At 36.1% G+C, this 23,593-nt stretch overlaps 1 long non-coding RNA gene across 1 annotated transcript in view; it reads left to right on the forward strand.

The window, feature by feature from the left end:
• The window catches only part of LOC122333031, a 183,067-nt gene that overhangs the window by 138,485 nt on the left and 20,989 nt on the right, over positions 1-23,593 (forward strand). The window contains exon 3 of the long non-coding RNA XR_006248576.1: positions 10,970-11,041. This is a non-coding gene — a long non-coding RNA (uncharacterized LOC122333031). The remainder of the gene's footprint in view (positions 1-10,969; positions 11,042-23,593) is intronic.

Below are 23,593 nucleotides of genomic sequence, written 5' to 3' on the forward strand. Positions count from 1 at the left end.
TCTTTTTGACACACATACACAGAAGAATAGTTAATCACCCGGTGTCTATGGCTGTGACACTCTCCTGTCTGATGTTTGCTTTCTTGTCTTATAGCAAGGCTGTGGTTAATACCCCAGTGCTCGGTCCACAGAGCTGACGTTAAGCAGACTCCAGTCTGTGTTCCAGGGTTAAGCTAGATTAAAGCAAAGAACCCCTTCTACACAGCTTTATGTTCCAGATTTTCTCCATTAGTCTGCAGGCCTTTCACCTCAAGGCCTCATGTGAGAGCTGCGTCACCTGAATATTTGATCTGTAGGCCAAAATCCCTCATGCAAGGAATTAAGCAATGTGTTTTAACTTCTACAATATAATAGATGGGTACTCATGCGACGTGTTGAAAGTCAATCCTTTAAGGCCCTTTCATGCCAAATTCAAATGCTTTTTCTGTTCTGGAGCAATTCTGACTATTCTGAAACACTTGATTTCATATTTAAAGTCAGACCGGTAACATTTGCTGCTGTACAGAAAAAAAAAAGTAAACGTTACGTGCTGTTAATAATTTTACAAAATTTGCAATTATAGTGTGAATGTTTCATCCTGTGCTCTTTTATGAATTGAGGACTAAGAGCTTATTAATACATAAATCATTTATGAAATAAAAAACACGTTTGCTTAAAGTCTTTGGCTTTTTCTGTATAGAAGTCACTGAAGGTCAGTAGCAAACACATTGTTGCTGGATATGTCAAATTTTGTGTATGAGTTCTGTGTGCTGGATTATATATTAAATCTGTTATAAATGTAAGCTGTTTTCTATAATAAAGGAGCGTGTAAATTAAAATGGAAAATGTAGATTTGAAGATTTATATTTATGTAAAGAAATAATAGTTTTTTGTAAATGTTCGAATGATACAAAATATACAGTATGTTTCACACAGGTTAAATGTGTAATTTAATTACTGATTTCATGATTTTAATATTTTTTTTTTTTTATAATTTCTGATTTAGGCTCAAAAAATTGTGGTGAAAGAAAACAACTGCAGCTTCGGATCTTGCTGTTTAATGTTGGTTGGCAAACATCACTCGGTCTCTTGGCATGACTGCAAAAATGTGTGCCTGACATGTCTCCGGACACAACTGAAAGTTAAATTTCATTGGCACATTTTTATTGGCAGGGAATAATGACAAGTTTAAAGTTTATTGTTGGGCAAAGATCTGTCCCCGGTGTGAATTGATTCATAGAATTGATTTGTGTCTGCTGAAAATCTTGTTTAGTTTTAGCACTCACACAACCAGGGCTTGACTGTGGTCATAATAGTACTGTATATTTTAAGAGCGTACTTATAACAAAACGCACAGTATTATCTGATGGCTTTTAAAATTAAGTTTTAAAAATCTTCAGTTACTCCACTGCAATTGCTGTAATATATGTGTTGGATTGTCACTATTCAGAGCCATTCCACTCAAGCCAAATCAAACAGGCTCTACTAGGATCATATTCATACTGAGACCACTCTTGCGTACAGTATGAGACATGATTAGTAATTCATAATTCTTAGCCAAGTCTCAGCAGAATTTCTCCAAGCGCTCTTTCAACGAGCTCCATGGCGGGGTACAGTAGGTGTCAATGAAGTCCGTCTTATCCTGGTTTCTGTGAGGTTCTGACTCGAGGCTCTCCATCCCGAGACGTATTCTGTCAGGAGAGCGCCGAGGCACCTGAGATAGTAAGACTTACAGGTTAATGTAGTCTTTGACGCAGGCAAATTAGTGCAACAAAAATAGACCAATTGACCCCATTAATTTCTTCTTCCACAATTATCCCCAGGGCCGGAGGAAGGAGGTGAAACAATAAATCACAATTAAGCCGTGTTCATTAAGCTTCGTGAGGACTAAATCTGCACTTCATTCTGGGAGATTTGCAATCAGAAGTATGGGTCACTTATAGTAGATGCAGAAGTAAGATGGTCAGGAGAAGTGTGCGGATTGATTAGTGTGTACTAGACTTTAGAGAGCCTGGCACAGGTTGAAATAACTTCATAGATTTAGTAGGTGTCTGGAATTTTGTTTAGAATTTGTAATTTGTTTGTAAGTATTTGAAAGTACAACCCTCTTAAACGGCATATGCAAAATATGAGACATTTTTCTTGCTTCTCAGATTAAAAGCAGCTGTTTGCCTTTGATGGAAAAGAACCAATGAAAAGAGTAAATAATTTCTCAATTGTTCTCAATTTTGTGTTCATTAACACTGAATTAATTGATAACAGACTTTTTTTTGTTGACAACATTGGATTCTTCCATAAGTTCAGTATCCTTTGTAGATTTAATCACTTTTACCAGAACGTAGAGTCAGCTTTTTTTTTTTCTTTTCTTTTTTTCATAGATGATAGAAAATTGCTCTTTGACAAGACCTCTAGAGATAGGTTTGGTTTTCATTTCCCACAATGCAGCCAAAAGCTATAAAATCTCTCTGAAATAAATTAATTTAAAAAATGTATTTTCAACTGTATTTTAAACAGTGTTATACAATCAAAATCTAAAATAAAATATACTATAAAATCACTTTGTTTTCCTTGTTTTTGGCCGTAATTTAAACTATAAAAAAATATTTCTGCCCATCAGTCGGTTGCCAAGCTTATATTAGCTTATTCATTTTTTTGTAGTGAATTAATTACATAGTAGCAGCATTAAGAATGAAAAAGTTCAGACCACTTTTGATTATCAATATTATTAACTATTGCAAGTAAAAATTACACAATTTACACAAATTTACACAATAGTTTTTTTTTTTTATAATGTTATCTCTCCACTCATTGCTGAAACTAAGCAAAGTGCAGCTACATTTGTACCTCTCAAGAAAATGTTCTAGTGGTTTCACTTATTCACCGACATCTTCATTTCACATTTTGACCAAAGCAGCACGAAATGAAAATTACCACCACCCGTCGCATCTAATGCCTTTTCTCATCCCATAATTCTCCAAACCCTTTCAACATGCATTCAGTTGTTCTCTGACGGCAGGAGCAGTGGCGCCTGTTCGTTTAGAGGAATAAAAAAGGGAGAGGGAGGGATGAGTGGAAAGGAACCCACCTCAATCAAGAGGTCCATTCATAATTGAGGAGGGGAGAGATCTGTGCAGCAGGTCAAAAAACTCTACTGCATAATTGAGGAGCAGCTAAAGCTGGAGTGGCTCCATGGTGGCACTCTGCAGCCATAAAAAAAGTTCCTGAGAGGCAGTGCGTGTACATGTTTGTGCATGTGTGTGTGTGTGTGTGTGTGTGTGCATTTGGTTGAACCTTGCCACGTCTGTGACCCAGCTATCTTTAGTGCACAGTGTAGATCTTTTAATTCTAGAGATCTTTCAAGCATTATGAGTTTACACGCACAAACTGACACCGATTATGATTAATAACCTGACAATGTCATATAAATGCATTAAAAGGGCTTTTATTGGGTAAAGGTCATAAACGGTTTGAACAAACTCCATTTGGTACACTTAGATTTAACAGTCAGCTATCAAAAGCTGTGACTAAAGCTAGAAAACAGTATTTACATTAGATTTTGAAAACCAGTTTAAGTCAAATCAGTGTGCCAAAGTAACTGTGTGCTATTTTGGCTTTGTTTTGGCCTTTACATGCTAAATGTTAACCTAGGATTTTTTCTTCAAATGGTAGCTAAATTAATAGATTTTATAGAATCTAAATTAATATATTTTCTCAAATATTAATGATAATAATAATTATTATTAAAATGTATCATTATTACTATTATTATTATTATTATTTGTTATATTTTTTGTCATTGTAATCAAGTAAAGACATTGATACACACTGAAAAAAAATAAATAAATAAAATAATATAAGACTCTACATTGTTGGGTTTGTGTGTGTGTGTGTTTACAGAAAGAAAGAAAGGAAGGAAGGAAAGAAAGTGGTGATCATGATGAATAGTTAGTTGTTTAGTTTCTTTAAGTACGACACAACTTAGCATTTTACTGCTCCATTTATTTCTCACTTGGCAAGAATGATTTCAAATGCCAAATCTGTCTTCTGAGCAGACGCTCTTTTGGAAGATGCCATTTCTCATGACTGCGGAGTGATGTTTTTTTTTTTTTTTTTTTTTTTTCTGGGGGCTGGTGGATGCCCTGTATTTGACCCTGAAGGGTTGAGTCATGTCTGCTGGTCCTTTTGATCCGAAAGTCTCCCTCACCCTTTCACAGCTATGTCACCTGTGCTCAAGAAAGCGAAAGTTGGGCTTGTGCTACAAACGGTGAGTCAGTTTCCCTGACACCTTCACCATACTGTTAAATTATGGATTTGCATTCCTCTTTCTCAGATGCCTAAGTGACTCTGCACCAGCAAGTCAGTAAATACATCTCCAGTTCTGGGAGTTTCTGCCAAAAAAGAGAGGCAAGGAAAGTTGTCAAGGAGGTGGAGGGAATTTCCATACAGAGCAATTGGCTGTCAAAATTGGCTGTCAGGTTTTTTTTTTTTTTTTTTTTCTCCCCCAATCCCATCTTACTTCCAGAGTTGAACCCAGTCGCACATTTGCTGAGGGTTAACTCGACGGAGAACTCTTTGGATGGAGTTCCTGAAAGGTTTCTGTCATGCATATGTAGTCATGACAGGGATGATATGCGAATATTTGAGTATGTGTGTGTTGCTCTCTATATGTGTGTATGTGAGGGGGTGGCACACGTGTTTGCTGGTGTGTGACTGCAGTCAGGCCACTCTCTTGCTGACATGTCCCTGTAGCCTTTCACTCCATCCAGATGCCTCCAGTAGTGCATATTTATACATATATTAAAATCAGGAGTGAAGCTAGTCTTCAGCAATAAGCCACAGGAGTTAGTACTCGGAGTCCCCTTGGGGAACCGCTAGTGTCCTGTCCTGCCTGTCTTTACATGCCCATTCAGATCAGTCTGAGCACTACTTTGCAAACATATTTGCAAAACCCTGTCAAATCCTCCAGTTTTACTGAAGTTTTAGTTGCCCTGTTGATTCTGTGGAGGCTCTGTTGAAATGAAACCTGGACTATGAAATGTTCTTGCTGAACATATACCAATAACAGTGTAGAAGAAGTAGAATAGTAGCAGTTTTTCTTTTATTTTGGTGTTATTAATATTAAATCAGCGTTTTAATATTAACAAAATAAATCCTTATTTTAAGCAGGATACCACAGATAAATTGGGTGGGGAAAAAAGATTATTTGCAGTATACATTGAGAAAATGTATATTATGTTTTCTAAAATTGCGTTTAAATGTGCAAATGGGACATTATCTAAATAAATGCACACTGATTTGCAAAAAACAAACTGTTTTTTGTTTTTAATTTTGTTGATATTTTAGAGCTTACATAATGCGTTTACATAAGGTATTTATGTTTTTATAATTCCATAAGACAAAAACTGTCATCAGGTGTATCAGGTATATAATTCAATATACAGAAACCTTCAAAATATAGGTAGAAATAAAGCTATATAGAAGCTTAAGCTATATAGAAAATATAGATTTCTGGCATGCTGCATGAGAAAAAAAAGAGATCATTTAAATATCTGTAACGTAACTAAAATCTAGCAGAACACATTTATTTTATGCATTCACAACAGCCTAAAATTTCAAAATGCCAATACATAAAAAAATGGTTTTGCCTGTGGTGCCATGCATTAATGTAGGCCTATTTTTTCTTGTTTCTATTTTTACTTTTCTCAAAAATATTTCATCATCTATATGTTCTTCTTCCTGACCCACAAGCTCAAGGTCTTACTGAAGACATGCTCACTAATAAGAATAACTGTTTAAACATTTTAATTTATACCTGACCTACAAATGAAAACTCTATGGAATGGTATGATTTAAAGAGGGATATATATATATATATATTAGCGTATTGAGTAGTCATGGACGACTGTAAAGGTCATGGATATTCTACATGGACTAGTCTCTTTTCTTTTTCTTTTTTTGTCTTTTTAAATGCAAAATAGTTTGACATGGGGTAAGAAAAAATGCTGTACTTTTGATTCCGCTTATAAACCTAGATCATGCACCGTGCATCATTTTGTGTACATTTTTGTTTCCATGAGCCAGTCACGAGTAGTTTCTTAAGTTTTTGCACGTAAGATATTGATTTGCTTTGGCAATGCAACACCAGTAATAATTAGAGCTTTGTTATGAAATTAGATGCTTCTCTCTCACTATGTGTCCCTGGCAACCTCCCAGTTTGTGCGGAATAGTTCTGTCAACATCTTCATCATCTTCTCTACCAGCACAAACGGCACGTGTCATTACAAGACTGAAAATGTTTTTATTCACCGGTTGCTCGAAATGTTCCATGACTAATTAGAAAATCACATATGTGCAGTCTCTTCTAGTCGAAATCCTGATCCTGTAGGTTAATGGGGAGTGAGAAACAACTAAAGGAAAAAAAGAAAGAAAGCGTACAACTGTCATGACGACTCAAATCTATTTTGCCTCCTTCTGGCCCACAGAACTTTCTAAGAAGCATCTAATGCTTAAATGGGGTCAGGAGAAGGTTAAAAAGCGCTACATGAGCGCAGTCATGAATATTTGAACTGCTGACTTGAAAAGACTTGCAGTGTTCATGAGGGAGGTGGCTCGTGTCACATCCTTTTCTCTTTCCCACCGCTGAGCAGCACTTGCCCTCACAACCGCAGGATTTTAGCCTCTGTGTTGGGTGGATATGAATACCCCCCTCAACACACGGCTGTCTCTGCAGCGTAATGCTCACTGCAAATTTTCTATTCAGAGGCTAGTTACCATAATGTCTGCTCAAAGTCTTCTTAGACAGATGCTGAAAATATGCAGGATTTGAGTTTACGCTTTAGTGCTGCTGCTGCTGCTGATGATGATGACTTTTATCAATTGCAGACAGTATAAGAAGCTTGACAACTGTTATCATTATCATTACTCTGTAACGTTTTACAACAACTCCATTTTGTTTTCCACATACAATGAATTGTGTTATTTGTTTTTAAAATAAATTCGTCTTACTAAAGCCAATTTAATATATAACATTTTATTTGTCCACAATACCCAGTTTTTATTTTTTATTATTATTATTATTATAATTATTGAATTAATTAATTAATTAATTAATTAATTTGTTTATTTATTTAGCAAACGTTATACAATTTGGGGTGAGATTTGTCTACAAATTTGTACATTATTTTCACACTAAATATATAGAGATGTATAATATATAAATGTATGATTTTTTGTGTTATAACCCTTCTTATTTGAATGTAGGATTTTATACTACTATAATGATAGGTTTCATTTATTTTTACATTTTAAAGTGCAGTATAAAAGAAAACAGTCTGCAGTTTTAAATATTTTGACAGTTATAAAATTTGGTCTAGACACTTTATTACACATTTAGACACTATATATTAAATTATTTAACTCATGTTATATTGCATTCTTATTATTTAAATGTAGTAATCTATATTTTATACTAGTTTTATGTTTTTTCCCATAATAATAATAATAATGTTTTAGTAATAATACTAATATATATATATATATATATATATATATATATATATATATATATATATATATATATATATATATATATAAAACTGCCCTTAATACTTTTGCAGTATTTTTCTGTTTTTTCAGTTACATTAATAATTGAACATGTCATATACGTCATTCAGTAAATTCAACCCTAGAAGTGTTTTCTTTTTTTTCTGTTGAAGCAGCTTTACATGTTGTACATGCCTTAAGTGCCTCTGTGAATCCAGAGAATAGCTCCATTAATCAGAAAAAGGTTATTCTTGCCATTTTTCAATGTCTATAAATTAATTAATATAATACTTCACAAGAAACTCCTTTAATATTGTCTAAATATACCCTGAAATACAGCGATCCTACCGTGCTCTTCGTTCTGTGTTCAGTTTGTGTGTGTTCTTGTGTTTATAATACCTTAGCGTAAAGATTTTTTCGGGCTGTGATGAGTGCATCCTAAGCCAGTCTCAAAAAAAAAAAAAACTGGGTTCCGCTCAATTGTCTGCTCCTGGTGCGATTCAGAGTGAATTTCCTAACAATAGCTTCAGCGCTCCAAACTCCTCTTTCCCTGTCCGTCACAGTTTCTAAACAGGCACATCTGGTCCAGGCAGAAGAGCAACAAATACACAAGCGACAAGCACAGGGATGAGATTAGTGGTGAGGAAGCTGTTAGTCATGGTGTGTCCCACAATAGTCCACCGCTCTTCACTGTTTTAGTCCACAACATTATATACATATTTAACTGAGACTAAAATAAATGTTGGATAAAGACAAAAAATTCTAGGACCATCACAATAATAAATAAAAAAAAAAACATGATTATAAAGCCAGTTGAATATCTCTGACTGTTCTCCAGTCCACACATGTTCTTTTGTAAATCAAATATGAATTGCAGTACATAGATTCAGAGTATTGCTTAATCTATATAGTGTCTACATCTCTTTTATATTAAGAGATGATGGGAAATGATTTTACTTTGTTTCCTTCACTCATGGTGTTTTATTTTGCTTGCTTGTTAATTTCAGCATTGTTAAGTAACATACAAATTTCTAATGAAGCCGACTTTGTTGAAGTGCACTCTACTCTTCCACTATTCCAGTACGTTGACTGCGCATATTTATGACTGAAAGCAGTAGAGGAAAATTAGTTTGAACTCTCTGACTGCCTCGCAATCTATTTTATGCTTTTGTTGCCTATCATCATTGTTGTAAATCTGTTTATTCACTAACAAGATGTACAGAATTGCTACAGAAAATGTGTAATCAATTTTATATTGCAAGCTGAGGTGACAATGTTATCGAGTGTCCTGTGATTAGCAACGTTTGACATTTACTTTTATTTACAACTATATACAAGCTTTTAAAGAAATAATAATATATGAGTCACTATCAAAAATATATTCTTTCGTAAACTCTTTATCTAAAGATAGTGGTATATGTAAAGATATATTTTAACAAATCACTAACAAATAACTAACCTAACAAATTGTAAAAAAGAGAAAAAAAGATTGAGTTAAACATTTTTAACCTATTTATGTGCCAGCTCCATTATTATGTGATTTGTGTGTGTGGGTAGTTAACAAAATTTTATTGAGTTATGGAATAATTATGAATCAGGTCTGGAAACATTTTAAAGAATATGCAGCTCTTTAAATTCTGGAGGGACAAATTTAACATTTTCAATAAACTTCAATACAGTACGTGTAGATAAAAGCCATTAAAGAACATTAAAGATTACTTCTGAATATGATAATCATAAAAATGTTTTACTGTTTACATTTCTGTGGTATGATCGAAATGAGATGCTCAGTTGGTAAGAAATTCCATCAGCACTTGAGTGTGGAGTAGGGTTGTTGCAAAAAGAGTAGATTTGTTTTAATTATTTTGGAAAATAGAGTCTTATGTTTGGAGAAATGTGCCAAATGATCCAAGTCAGATTTATGATACAAAATGGGTTATAAAAAGAACTTCTTTATAAAGTAACTTTTTTATGGTAGGGAATAAGTGAATTTTATCGTAGTTGTACTCTTAAAAAGATAACCTTTCTAGATAACCCGGAGAATCAAATTGCTGTAAAAGTCCCAAAAGAGGCATGTTTTTGAGAATCCTAAGTGCATAACTTCCTAAAAGCTGTTCCCAGACCTGTGCAGACGGGTGCATCTTTCATCAGCAGGGGATAATAACCAGACTGGTGCGAGACGGCATCCCCCCGGAGAGCCCACACTGATTGATTCAGGAAAATGTTTAAACAGATGATACCTGAGGGGACGCAAATAAATTGTGGTGTGGGTTCTTATTTGTGGAAGGGATCAATACCATTCGAAATGAGTTTGGGACCCTGTGTGCCTTGTCTAGTGGTTTAATATAGAGGAGGTGAAGTGTCTGCATCGGAGTCGGACAGACAGCGAGAGAGAGATAGAAAGTGCACTCAGACCCATCCTAAAGGGCACCAATCAAATCTGTGTTTTACAGCGAGTCAATCATCACCCGTGCTTTTATTTGAGACCGTAAGCTGCAGTCACTTATTTGAAGTTGCGGTATCAAAACTTTGTTCTCCTCTTAGGTGTAATCTGCTGCGATTTATGAACAAACAGGTTTCTGGTTGGTCAAAGTGCCTGCAGTTTTTTTCTCTTTTTTTTTCACTCCTCTGAGATTATGCTGAAACGGTATATGTGTGTGTTTTTTGTTAAAAGATAGGACAGTAATGGATCAGATTACATCTTGCTGAAGTGGGCCGGCTGTTTTTATTTGCTTTCACAAACAGCTAACATCTGCTATTCGCGTGCCCAGTTGAATTGTTTTTTCTTCCCGTTTCCTGTTTCTGTTCTGCACTGTATCTTGCTGTTCTGTTCATGTATCATATTTACTAAGAGTAGCCAATCAGTTAAAACTTCAATCAGATAATTATATGACGTGTTGAATATTTGCTAAGAATATCCCATAAATGCATAAAATAAAACTGAAGGGATTCAATTAATTTTGCAGATGAAATTGCTTTAGCTGTTTAAAGTCAATACGTTATTTCAATCAGCATTTAAACATGCTTTATGTATACATGTACATTTTATTCGCTGTTAAGAACATTAAAGATTATATCTCAATATGTGACCTGATCCAGCAAAATGAGTCACAGTGACACAAATTTCAAAATAGAGATTTTGGTATCAATCGAAAGAGGAGACCATAAGCCATTTAAAATGATATCATAGTCAAAGTCATACCTTGAATGGCCTTAAAGAAATAACCATTTGAAATATGGTTGTCTGCCCTCTTTTTCCAATTGAAAACCTGAGAAAATTGCTTTTTTGTTGATATCTCTCAAAATTCATCACATTTAATATATATATATATATATATATATATATATATATATATATATATATATATATATATATATATATATAATTTGCTTATTTTTACTCTTCTTTTTTACTATTGAATAATTGTCTTCTCTTTCTTTATTACAGAAATGCATCTCTTTCTGTCAACACAGCAGTCTGACCATTAAACGCAGTCTGGGAGGAAATGCGAGAAAAGAGGTGAGAGCTCATTTTATACAAAGTCTTAAAGACATACATGTTTTTGCAGTCTTATTATTGCTTTTTGGATTTCCTAGCATGTCATCGCCCTGTTGTCAAACAAAAAAGCCAGTGTCCCTTATGTAGAAGTGGACCACATTTTAATTGAAAAGTTGGTGTCAAATTTAGTGACTTAGTTTGTCTTCTGTGCTTGTAGTGTGCTGCAGGGCTGTTCCCTCTCTCACACACGTTCAGACATGATGAGTATCAATAATTCATAGGGACTCGTGCTGACCCTGCCTTTAGTGACCTCTGTCATGTCCTGCCTGCTGCTACTTTATAAATAAACATCTGTTCATGCCGGGCTTTCGACTGTCGCTTGTACAGTGTGTGTGTGTGTGTGTGTGTGTGTGTGTGTGTGTGTGTGTGTGTGTGTGTGTGTGCGCGCACGTACAGCAGCCGCTAGTTTGGAAGCCCACCATATTCTCTAACCGTACAGTGCACTTTTGTTTCAGCTGAGCTCAATAAAGAGCTTTCGTAACTTAAACGTAAAAAATAATTTTAAGAATTGGATTTTAAGTTTCAGATCTGAAAATGTACTCCTATTCCGATTAAAGCTAAGCAAAAACAACTAATACCGAATTCTTTCAATATGAATCTGAAAACATTAACATCCACATCTAGTGTCGGCTATATGAGACTTTAACTAAATCTAATTCTCAGTGGTGCCTATGTGCTTGTTAAGTTCCAGTCTTTGGTGTTCTCTCATATTCTTAAAGGACACACAATGTCTTTTGTACGGTGCAAACACAGATGCAAATGAACACATGGCCAGAGCACCATGTAAGCTCACAGCCAATCAGCTTTAATTAGATGAAAAGTTTTAGATTTTTTCCCCCTCTTAGACAACAGTTTTTAATTGCAGTTTTAATGAAGTGTAATTTAAGACTCAGGGGGGGAAATAAAGTTAATGTCAAGTTCGCACACCTGCACCACATCCAAAAAAAACATAAGAAATAAAAAATAGACTAGACCTGAACATATACAGTATGCTTGGTCGCCAGACATTTCAGTTCCCAGTTTCCTCAAGACTCATTTTAATTTCTTGTTTATTGAAAAAGCAGAGTTATGCAAAAAAGGTGTAAAGTTTTGTGTGTGTATATATATAAAAGGCAGCTTTATTTAGCATCACCTTCTTGGGCGAATTTTACAAGGCACTTCATCTAATGAAAGTTTAAAATCTAATGCTCACTTAATTATTCTATGAAGAAATAACTAGATAAATTGCCTACACAATAAATGAATTCAATTTTGCCAACAGTTGAACATCTGCAGTTTTTTAAGACCTCTACACACCATAGTTCTTTAAAAGCTTGTAAAATCTCCATACATCCTCAATGTTCGGTGAGCGGAGTTAATCAAAGCTCGTAAATCACGTCCACAGGCACTTAGAACATTAGGCATGCAGAGGCAGTCACCCTTGTGCAATTAATGGCAATTAAAGTTATACTTTTATGATGTCTTCTACTTGCACTACAAAGGAGTAATTGCTTTTTACAGCTTTTAAGTCGCTAGCTGTCTTTTTACAGTGACCCACTAGTTATGAGGGATTCCCAAAAAACACGTTTTCAGGGGTCTACATGCACATTACTGTAATGGATTAATAGCCGGTGTTTGGTCAGTAGCCAAATGGCTTTTCTTCTTTTGCCTTTTTTTCCTGAAGAATTCATCACAAAGGTTCAGGGTTCCCCGTGTACTTTTCTAACTGAGCTTTCTAAATATACTGAGGAGAGTCAGCACTGCCTAAAATACGAGACTTAGCTTGCTTTTGAGGATATCTGTTTTTTTTTTTTTTTTTTTGTAATTAGAAATACTGTGTCAGCGCTCCCTGTGGCCTACATTTTCTACAGTCTTTTTTTCTGTATTTTTAGGCCTGTTAATTTGATGTTAATTTAATGTGATTAAGTTTTTTTTTAAACACAATTAATCGTGCCCCCTGACCCGTGTGTAAAATCTATGATAAGGGATTTTCTCCAGATTGAAGTGCCGTATTAATGTTTCTGTGGGTACACACTCAGCGCAGCCCACAGACACCGTGCCTCGGCAAACTATTCTTACAAAGAGCAGGCTTTAACCTTGATGTTTTCTCTCATTCTTGCTCTGGACTTTCTCACTCTTTCATCACTCTCATAAGCTGACTCCAGAACTAATGCCCGTTCATGTCTTTTCATTCACTTTTCATTCACTGAGTTTATCCATAGCCAGAGTTTTATTCACATCCAGTTTTATTTTCTCCTTAGCACTCTGTGGATTATTTTGTGACACTTTTAGTAAATGGGATAAAAAAGCTTGCAGAAGTTGAATCGCATTTGTAATTTTGTGATGAACATTTAATATTAAATATCAAAAGTAAATAGATGACATTGACGAAATGAAATTATTACTTATTAGAGGGACCAGATGATGGTTTGTTGTTATTGCTAAATCAACATTTCCCTTTGGTCAGGTAACAGGTTTGAATTATATATGATTATGTTTTAAAGACAAATTATTATTATTGTTATTTATTATTATTATTATTATTATTATTATTATTATTATTATTATTATTGCAAGAACCATCCAAGCAGCCTTAATTAAATACTTATTTTCAGGTTTATTCAGGTGTTTTTTTTGTCATAATTGTTCTGGCAGGTCCATAAGACCATTTCAAATGTGTTTGTTTTTATAGCCAGTGGAACAATTGCAGATGGGACTGGAAGTCAGTTTTTCCTAACTCATTCTCTCTCTATTTTTCTCAGTTTCTTTCATTTTGATTTAGGCAGTCTCCACCTCTTTTAGTCACGCAAATATAGTGAATCAAATGGATTAGGATGAGGCAGCTGGGCTTCCATGTGTGTGACCAGCTACCTGAATTGAGACATCTGCTTTGGAGACAGTTTGATGGGAGACGAAACACATAGCAATAAGTCCCTGAACGTGATGGCGCTTTTCATTTAATCTTTAAACTGCTCACACAAGAAATGCAGGAAAGCAATGTATGGAACCATGTTGCTTTTTGCTTTTATGCATTAATGGTATATAGATTCATAACAAAGAGCTGTTATTTTTGATCGATTTTTAGTAACATAGTAGTGTTCAAAGTATACTCCGGCATACAGCTGCATCTCTATATTTGTGTGCGTGTATGCGCGCGCGCGCGTGTGTGTCTGAATGTACTTCTGCGAAGCCTTTTTCTTTACACAGTGCTGACGATGCAGTTGTGGTGGAGAGTTTATTGTTGCAGACTATTGAATAGAGAGAGTTTTAGGGAAAGAGAATTGGTCAGATCTTCCCCTGAGAGGAGCGAGAAATACAGAGACAGACAGAGCGAGTTTGAAGTAAGATATAATAGATTTGGCCGGCGGTTCTTTCTTAGGACTTCGGTTGAGCATGTTAAACGTGTTTTCAGCAAGGACACACATGTTGCTGTAAGCTTGCTGTTTTAATAAAAATACCTAGCACACTCTTAAAACCTTACAGCTCCATCACAATGTTATCCCACTTTCCAGAGACATTTGTCTCATTTTAAAACATTGTGTTGGGGATGGAGACACGATATTTCTGAATTCATCACAAATCTCTTGCTGACAGTCACATATAGTTTTATTAGCAATAGGAGGGCAGGTGCTGGTGTGCGAACACTTTCATCTCCTATCCAAAAACACCTTCAGTCCCTTTAAACGATGTGCGCTGTCAGCAGCCTATTGATTTTATATTGCAGATATGAAGTCTTCAGGTGTTCAAGGTTGACAAGGACGACTGTGAGCTGCCAAGTTCAATATTAGTCATCGCATCATCAAAGGGTGCACTGCCTCATCAGCCAATCACAGTGTTGTTTCACAGTGATCACAAAAGTTTCACATTTCAGTTCCGGACAAAACACGTTCTCAGTAATTTTGGAGAGAGAGGAAGCAGTGACACTTAAGCTGGTGGAAAACTATTTTTGGTGTAAGCTTGTAAAATTGGCATCTATTGTAAATGCCAGCGGTCGAGTGGAAAAATTGAAAAGCTTCAGGAAAATGGCGGGTTTGTGAGGGACGGTTTGGAGTGGCACCTGCAAAAAGGTGAAACAAATATCGTCCTTGACACAAGGCGCACAATTGTTCCTATAAAGTCAGTGTCATGCCGAGCACCAATTTGAAAAAAAATGTCCAGCACTGACATTTGCACAGACTTTCTTTTGCTTTTTCTTGATTTATATTAATTTTTGATTAATATAAAATTCGATTTTTGATTTTGATTTGATTTGAAAAAAAGAAAAGAAAAACCTCTGCTGAAGTAGGGTTAGGGTTTGATCACTCACCCTACATTTGTTAAAATGAAAGAATAAACATAAACATGAAAATAAACACCCCAGTTATGCATAAAATCATTTTAAGACAAAGAATGTCAGCGTCCATGTTGTTGAAGTTCCAGGTGTTTTTCTGCAGATTATTAAATGAACAGAACACATGGGTATGTTTGACAAGATGACAAGATGTAATGAGTCCTACGTGTGCAACGTGTAAAGAAAGGCGCAACAAACAGGCAAAGTGGGTTCGTTAGCAGCCCGGGTTTTGTCACAGGGTGGGTGCTGACAGAGTGTCTGGGTTGCGTGGCTGAATTGACGATGGTGACGCATCATTAGCTTAGTGGGGTGAAATAATAGCGTGCGCCGCTGTTCCTTCAGCTTTGTTTAGCGTAGCGTCCTACCCTCCCGGGATGCAACACGGAGAAATAGGTGTTTCTCTCTCTACCGAGTGAATGTTTGCAGCCCTAACAAGACACCCAGGAATAGGAGTTTTATACGCAGCACAAGCCAAGCACATTCCAGGGGCCCAGAGAGCCTCAGCGGCTCCTACTTGCTCCCCTGACACCACGATTGATGCTCCAGTTACTTTCCTTTGCTTGAAACCTCTTACAGGAACAGCTGTCTCTATATGAGCTTTATTTGCTTAAAACTAGTTTGAAAACACAAACGTGACCTTAAATCATTTAAATAGCCTTAAATGGCTTCCAAACAAGTTTGTTTGACACTCATTTGCTTCGGTTATAGTGAAATAATCCATTATAGTATCTCTGGATATGAAACTAGGCATAAGCTGGGAATATAATACGTGCACAGAGGCCTGTATGTGTGAGTTATTTATTTATTTGTTTAATTTTTTTATGTATTCAATTTGCAATCCATGCTCATATGCAACATATCTGCAAAATATTACACGCTTGCCATGTATGTTATGTGACACTTTTTAAAGTAAAACATCTATACTGCTAAAACCTTGTTCCGTTTTACTCAAAACAGATATTTTGGCAGTGTTTATCGTGTTGGTCATTATATGCATTGGGGCAGTTTTAAACGAATTGTCCAATGAGTGAGGCTGAAAGGTTACTGCTCTATTCTCTAGTACAAGACCGGGTGAGCTACCAAGCAAGTTTACTATGTAGGAAAAGCCATACAATATGGAGCTGGTTATGTAATGCAAATGCCAAAATGTTTTGGGTGACAAATCAAGAGTGTTTTGAGACCCTAACACAATATCGTGCAAGAACACCACATGAAAACAAGACTTTATTAATCCATAAACCACCCCGTAATCAAAAATTTGTGTGAGAAGTAACCAAATTTTTGTTGATGTTTTACTGCATCCAGTGTTCATTTCAGCTGGAAACTGTGTTATTTTTCAATCTGAAGTGCTTTGCTTTGGAAATAATATCACAAATCACTGATCTTTTTCCACCCAGGCAACCCCTTACTCAAAAGACTGTGAGATACAATATGCACTTTATAATATTGGTATAGCAAAGCAGTTTGAATAGTGTCTTTGCTTTGAGATGTTTAAGGTGAGAGGTAATCTGTAAGAGTGCGTGTGTTTGCGTGTGTGTGTGTTGACAGTGTCACTGTCAGCTGAGGGATGATTCCACTGCAGCTGTAGAGAAGGAATCTCCATATCTCCATCTTTGTGACATCTCTGGTTCAACATCAATCACATCTGTGTAGCACAAGCACTCACTGACAGATACACGCCATGACACAAATCATATATTTTTAAGATTTCCCTCTACACATATACAATTTGGGGGCAAATTCATTAAACAGTTCCACCAGTTCCGCTTTATTCAGTAACCACAACATTTTAGAAATCTTCTAGCATTTTTGGCAGCCGTAATCCATCAAATGTTGATCAAATGATGGAGAAGAGCAGACATATATCAAAACACATGTATATAAGTTATATTTCTTTACACTAAAATTTATTCAGATGCCTGGCTTGTAGTGGTGGAATAAGGCTGTACGTTCTAGATCATGACAGTCAACTGTGTCATTTGCAACCTAACGCTCAGAAATGGCCAACAAGGTGGGGAATTGCTTGTGAAATTGCAATCAGCAGTATTTGGCAGTTTGCATCATAACCTTGTTTTCCTAATTCCTTATTCATACTGTGTGAATTCCCCTCTCAGTATCTAACACACTTGTTCAGTCACTAAGGCCCCATTTACCACATTGCTAAATTGCACTTTTGGATCATTGACTGATTGGACAGCTAGAAAACATTATATTCAACCAAGATGCATTAATGATACACTTGAAACTGATTGTTAAAACCTCAAGGGAGGTGGTCTTAGACACATTATTGACAAGATAGTCGAGAAGAAATTTTCTTCAGGCAGTGTCAATGTCAGCAACATCTCAATGTCTTTCCATCAGCAACATATTTTGCTTGCAAGACCCACACATTTGTCTTGGCAAGCGTCACTTAGGCATGCATGCATACGTATTTATTTATTAATTTAGTTGTGCATTGGATTTTGGTGGAAAGAAGACCTCAGTTTATAGGATAAACCAATATCTTTTTTTTTTTTTTTTTTTTTTTGGAATTTTACAACAAAAAAAATAATTTGAATAAATTATATGATGTTGCAATTGATTTTCTTTTTTTATCCCTTTAATTAAAAATTATTCTCAGATCTGGCTTCAATAAGACTTTTACAGTGACTGTCAGACAAAAGAAGATTATTCATACAAACACAAAATTTCATTTTGATTTGCTCCAAATAGGAAAAAAAAACACAATTTTTTCTACAAAACAAAAAATTAATCTGTTATTTAATGTCTTCACATGTCAAAAAAGCTAATTTAGGCATTTTAATTTCACTTTCTTTGTTGTCTGTGTAATTCTGTCTCTCTGGAATCACTTTTTCTTTTCTTGTACATTTGCAAGGGAAGCTGATGCATTTGGGCTGTAGATGTCACGGTTGACCCCCCAGGGTTTGTGGGGTTCAAATAGCAGCGTGGCACAGTACGGATGTCTGTGGGTCATCCTGTGCCGGTGAATAACAGCCTGTCTGTTGATTGATGCTTACAGGACCATGTTATGATGAATAGGTTGGCTAAGTGAGCCATTTTCACAAATAAGAAGTTTATTTTCAACCGTTGACCTTGCCTTGTTGAATAATGCATGGCCAGGCAGGCTGATGTGTTCAAATGTGTGACAAGCTACTGAGAGGAGTTAATTTGTATTAAACGCAAAAGGCCCGTGCTGTATTTAGTGAGTCCGGTGCTGTGCCATCATCTGGAAATAAAGCTTTGACACCTCCAGTCATTACAACCAACGTATACCAATAATTACTCCCCCTCTCCTTCCTCCTGGCAGCAGCTTTCAGCTCGCATTTTGCATGGTTTTGAGTGGTTTATTCATACAAGTCGGTCTTTCAAATCTATGGTGTGTTTAAACATCCTGTCATTAGCCATACCGGAGTTACGTGACAGTCTCCAAGGCCCTGCTGTATAGTAACCATGGCAGCGTCCGGCATCCTTGAGAAGGTTCCCTATTGGTTCTCATTCAAACCCTGTCCCAGCATGCCTCTCTCAAGAGCTATGCAGAGCAATTGGAGGTATGATTAGCTCTCTGTGTGCTAGCGATGGAAGCACAAGTTTGAGACAATTACTTAGCTCAACTTCAAGATAAGTCTTTCTCTCCAGGCTCCAGCACACTGTGCCCTTCACAAACGTTGATTAATGGCTATGAGCAGCGAAAGTAGAGGAAATTACTGTATGCCAAATTTGTCCGCTGGCACTTATTTGTACTGTGGTTTGGGAAGCAAGTAGCGGTTTGAAGTTTTCAACTGTTATTTTTTTATTTGACTTTTTTATGTTAAATAAATGTAACAAAAACAAGAAAAAATCTAAACTTTGACAGGAACAAAAGCAGAAGCAGAATAATATTTTATAGTTCCGAACAGAATTAAAAATTTGAAATAGCTATTAACCAGTAATAGCGTTTTTTTAAATCGTTCCACTGCTGTAAACTAGGGTTTTGACGGTGAGGACATTTTCCCACCGGTCAATTGATGTGTTTCAACACCAGTAATTCTGATATGACTATGGTGGGGAGTTGAGTTTTCCCTTTTTTCCTGGCTTTCATTCAGTTTTAAATAGTCTGTAAGCGCAGTGCTCATTTTACTTAATTTTTTTTAAATTAGCTAAAATTCGGCTTCAAGCTGCTGTTTGTTTTTAGTTTGTTTGAGTGTTCACTTTTATCCTCACTTTCCTTTGCTTAAATAGCTTGCAATAGCAACAAAATAAAATATATGACATGGAACTTTTATTAACAAAATAGATAAAGATAGACAATACTCTATGCCTAATAAAAAATAAATACATTACTTTAAGCAGGTACATAAAACAAAAAATCATAACGAGAAACAAATATTTAGGCTATGAAACATGGAATGTTGAATAAATAATAAGGTATGGAGGCACGGGCTTTACCTTGATGTAAAACAATGACCAAAAATATACAAAGTTTAAATAAACTAAAAATCTGCAAATGCAGTGTAACCAAATAAATAATAAAGTTCAATTATGAACGCGATACTGCGTATCTCGTCAGTGATCTACGGCTCTGTGTATTAAATGCCGCTCCATCTGAACGCAGGAGATGGAGATTTACTGCTAATCACGCAACTAATGACGACTTCACTGATGAGATGCGCATGATCATCACGCTTGATATATCACTCAGCCCTAGGGACCATTAATTCCAATCATAGAGTCTTAAAGTGTCTTTAATTTTGACGTTTATGGTATTTTACTTAGATTTTTACTGGTAAGAATTTTAATTAAGTTTTTTTGCTTCTTGGATTCATCTCTTCATCTGATTCTCTACATTCTTCTGTTTTGTTTAAGCCAAACAATAGAACATTTAATAGTCACAAATAACCATGTTAGAAAAGTAAAAGCAAATTGCCACAACACGCAAATCTAATCTAAGTCTAATGGGTCAGCTCCACTAGTTAAGGATGTTATAAAAGTAAGGCAAAAGGATCACAGGAGATACAGTGGAAAAGTGGGAAAACCAAGAACCAGGTCATTGCTTGAAGCTTTGTGAGGAACTTGAGTGTTGTCTCATATGAGATAATATCAAGCAAGGTGACATGGCCAGGCTGTGGGTCGTGTCAGGGGTGTTTGAGAACTGCTTTCAAAGTGGGTCATGAACGTGGCTTGCCGAGGATAGAGATCAGAAGTGTTAATTGCTGAATGGGTGCACAATGAATTTTCATAGAATTTCATAGAAATATATAATGTGTGCACCACTCATGTGTTTTTTCTTCCGAGATTACTGAATTGAAAACAAAAGAAAGCCAAAGATTTACATCTAAAGTCATTTATTTGAACTGAAAATGAAAAATAATTTGGACCTGGCTGGGGAGGATTCTTTGTGAAGTATGATAGGCAGACCAGAACATTGAAGGTAATAGATTGTAGGAGTGATGGGCAATTTGTATTACAAGGGTATAGGTCATATGATCAGTGAATGGGCTTTCGCCCTGCACAAATGAGTTCAACTACTCTATGGACAGTAGGGGAGAGAGACAATGTAACATTAATGACTCATGAAAATGAATTAGTGGGGCAGAGAAAAAGGAATAATGGCAGAGAAAATAATTAAAATAATTTGCCTGTTTAAAAGGGCAGAAGGGAATGTAAAAATTCAGAGGCTATGGAAAAAAATTAAGCTCTGGTCAAGATGAGCAAATTTAAGGTTGCCATAAAAAGGGGAGGAGAATGACGTACAGTGAGGGAGAGAAAATTGCAAACAGAAAGCTTTGTGTTCAGAGGGACCTTTGCCATTTGTTGCAGGTTCTTCTGTCTGAAGAGATGGCGAAATCTGAGGGAAGAATGGAAGGCTGCGGGTCACTTAGGAACCGGAAGGCTGAAATAAGAACAATATTAATAGTCCAGGGATGAGATAGATAGATAGAACGAAAAGCAAAGTGGAAGGGAATGCACACTGAAGTAGAGACTAATGGGATAGGGTCTGAAGAGGATGTGAACTGTTTTCAGCTCTACTTCAGGCCTCCTCAAATGCTACCTTCATGACAGTAACCAAACACTGCCAGCTTTCATCAGCCGTGATTCAAATTGAGCATCTTTTTTTAAAGAGTGGCCATTCTTTAAGCATACTGTCCTTATGGTCAATATCTGATGGAAAAATAACCCGCACCCTAGAAAGAAAGAGAGACAGAGAAAAACACATTCAGGGTCTGTTTCTTTTTGGTTATTGATTTTGTCCTTTTCTAACTTCCCTTGAACACCATCAGGGTCCTTTTAATCAAAGAAAAACACAAATGTCAGAGGGTTAGAAAGGAAAAGAGGTGGAGGGAGAGGAATAGCATGCAAGCGTGGAAAGTGTACATGTTGGGCTTGTAATTGCAAAAATGTGACATGTAATCAATGTGGATTAGAATGCATCGTCCACATTAGCCTTAGAGAGTGCATCCTTTATGAGCTTTAATAAAAAAAATGACAAATGTAAGAGTGAGAAGCAACAGGCAAAATTGCAGCATAATATTTACTAAGCTTACTAAATTTAATTTGCTCTTGTATGTGTCTCACACTTTTAGTGTGTTATCGACAGATGATTGAGAATAAAATGGAAATGTTTTATTTTAAATCAACATTATTAAATCTATATATATCATAGACTGAAACTACTGGAGTTTAGTTTCAGTTTTACGTTTTCGTGTTACTGCATTTTCATTTTTTATTATTTAAAAAAAATACAATATCAATGTGAACCATGAATTTTTTACATATATAAAGCATATAAATTAGTAAATTAGTAAGTCTTAATCAACTCACCTTTTTGCATAAACCATGAGAAACCATAAAAAAAGCATTCAATTCAGAGTAGCCTTGAGGTGACTAAATTAGTTAGCATTAAAGGATCATATATGCCAGTATTTTGGCTTATTTTGTGTCATAGTGACATCCAAAAAGTGAGTAACCTGTTGATACGTTCTACTCTAGCTATCTCAGACCGTTCAGTTCAATGTGATTCTGTAAACTAGCTCATCCAGGTAATAATATTTAGTTTCTTGCACAGACTGATCATTTCGCTTCATAAGACCTTAGTATATCGACAGGAACCTTTAGATATTTAGAGGTTTTGTGCGTATGTGTGTTGCCTGATAAGCTTTTTTGCCTCTCCAAAGTGACTGTAGCTCTTCACAGTCATTCTGTCAAATAAAAAAGCCACCTACATCTTGGCTGGCCTGAGGGTACATTAACAACACATTTTCATAACTATCTCTTTAAAGATCCTCTTGACCTATGTCTATGTCTGGTCAAGTGCCATAATCAGTGGCTCAGCTTCTAAAAGCAGTTGCTGACGTTCGTTGTGCTCAGCCAGCAGTGACAACTACCACTGTGATCACCAAGGCAACTGTTGCCAGCGTTCCATGGCTTATTCGTCATTGAAGTTTGTTCTTATTCTTTCATGAAAAGATAGAAATAGAGAGAGATATGGGCAGCCATGGCAAAATGACTTTTTTTTAAATTGTAAAGGAAAGCACAAAATATATGGAAGACCATATAGAGTGAGATGTAAACTTTTAGCAAATATCAAGACAACATTTTGATTAAATACTGGAGAGAATAAGGGAAGCTATGGGAAGGGAGAGAGAAGGTGCTGGTGGTCCTTTACAGGGAGATGGGTTTGCGAACATGCTGGCATATGCACATTTTCCTCCTCATCTGTCTCTGTCTCTCTCTCCTTACTGATGGGCTTGTGGTATCCATCTCTCCCCTGCTATCCATCTTGAGCGAAACAGGATGTCACAGGCACCATCTGCGGACCATGTTATTTTTATTTTCCATTCTCCATTCTCTTCTTCCTTTCTTTTTCCTCTATTTTCGTCAGAGAGAAGGTGTTTGTGATTAGCCCCATCTACCTGGCTAATTAAAAAGCCTGGCAGGCTGACTTGAAGATGGAGGAAGCACTGGTGTCACTTCCTGATTATGTACCTGCTTTTGAAAAGAGCACAATGTGTCAGGGCTCCTCTGAATCTCCTACGCAGAGGTATTTCTCCTCCTTACTGAACAGGTGGCCAGATGCATGGTTATTATATACAGTAGCACTTGTGTGGTGTTGGAGGCACTGGATTCTGTTAATGGAGTAGCTTATTATTCTTCTTTTTTTTTTTAAGTAAGTTGAGACAGAATCAAGTTAAGCCTCTAGTCAAACCATGCATATTTATCACAACTAC

The sequence above is a fragment of the Puntigrus tetrazona genome, chromosome 1 (genome assembly GCF_018831695.1).
Source record: "Puntigrus tetrazona isolate hp1 chromosome 1, ASM1883169v1, whole genome shotgun sequence".
Taxonomy (NCBI): domain Eukaryota; kingdom Metazoa; phylum Chordata; class Actinopteri; order Cypriniformes; family Cyprinidae; genus Puntigrus; species Puntigrus tetrazona.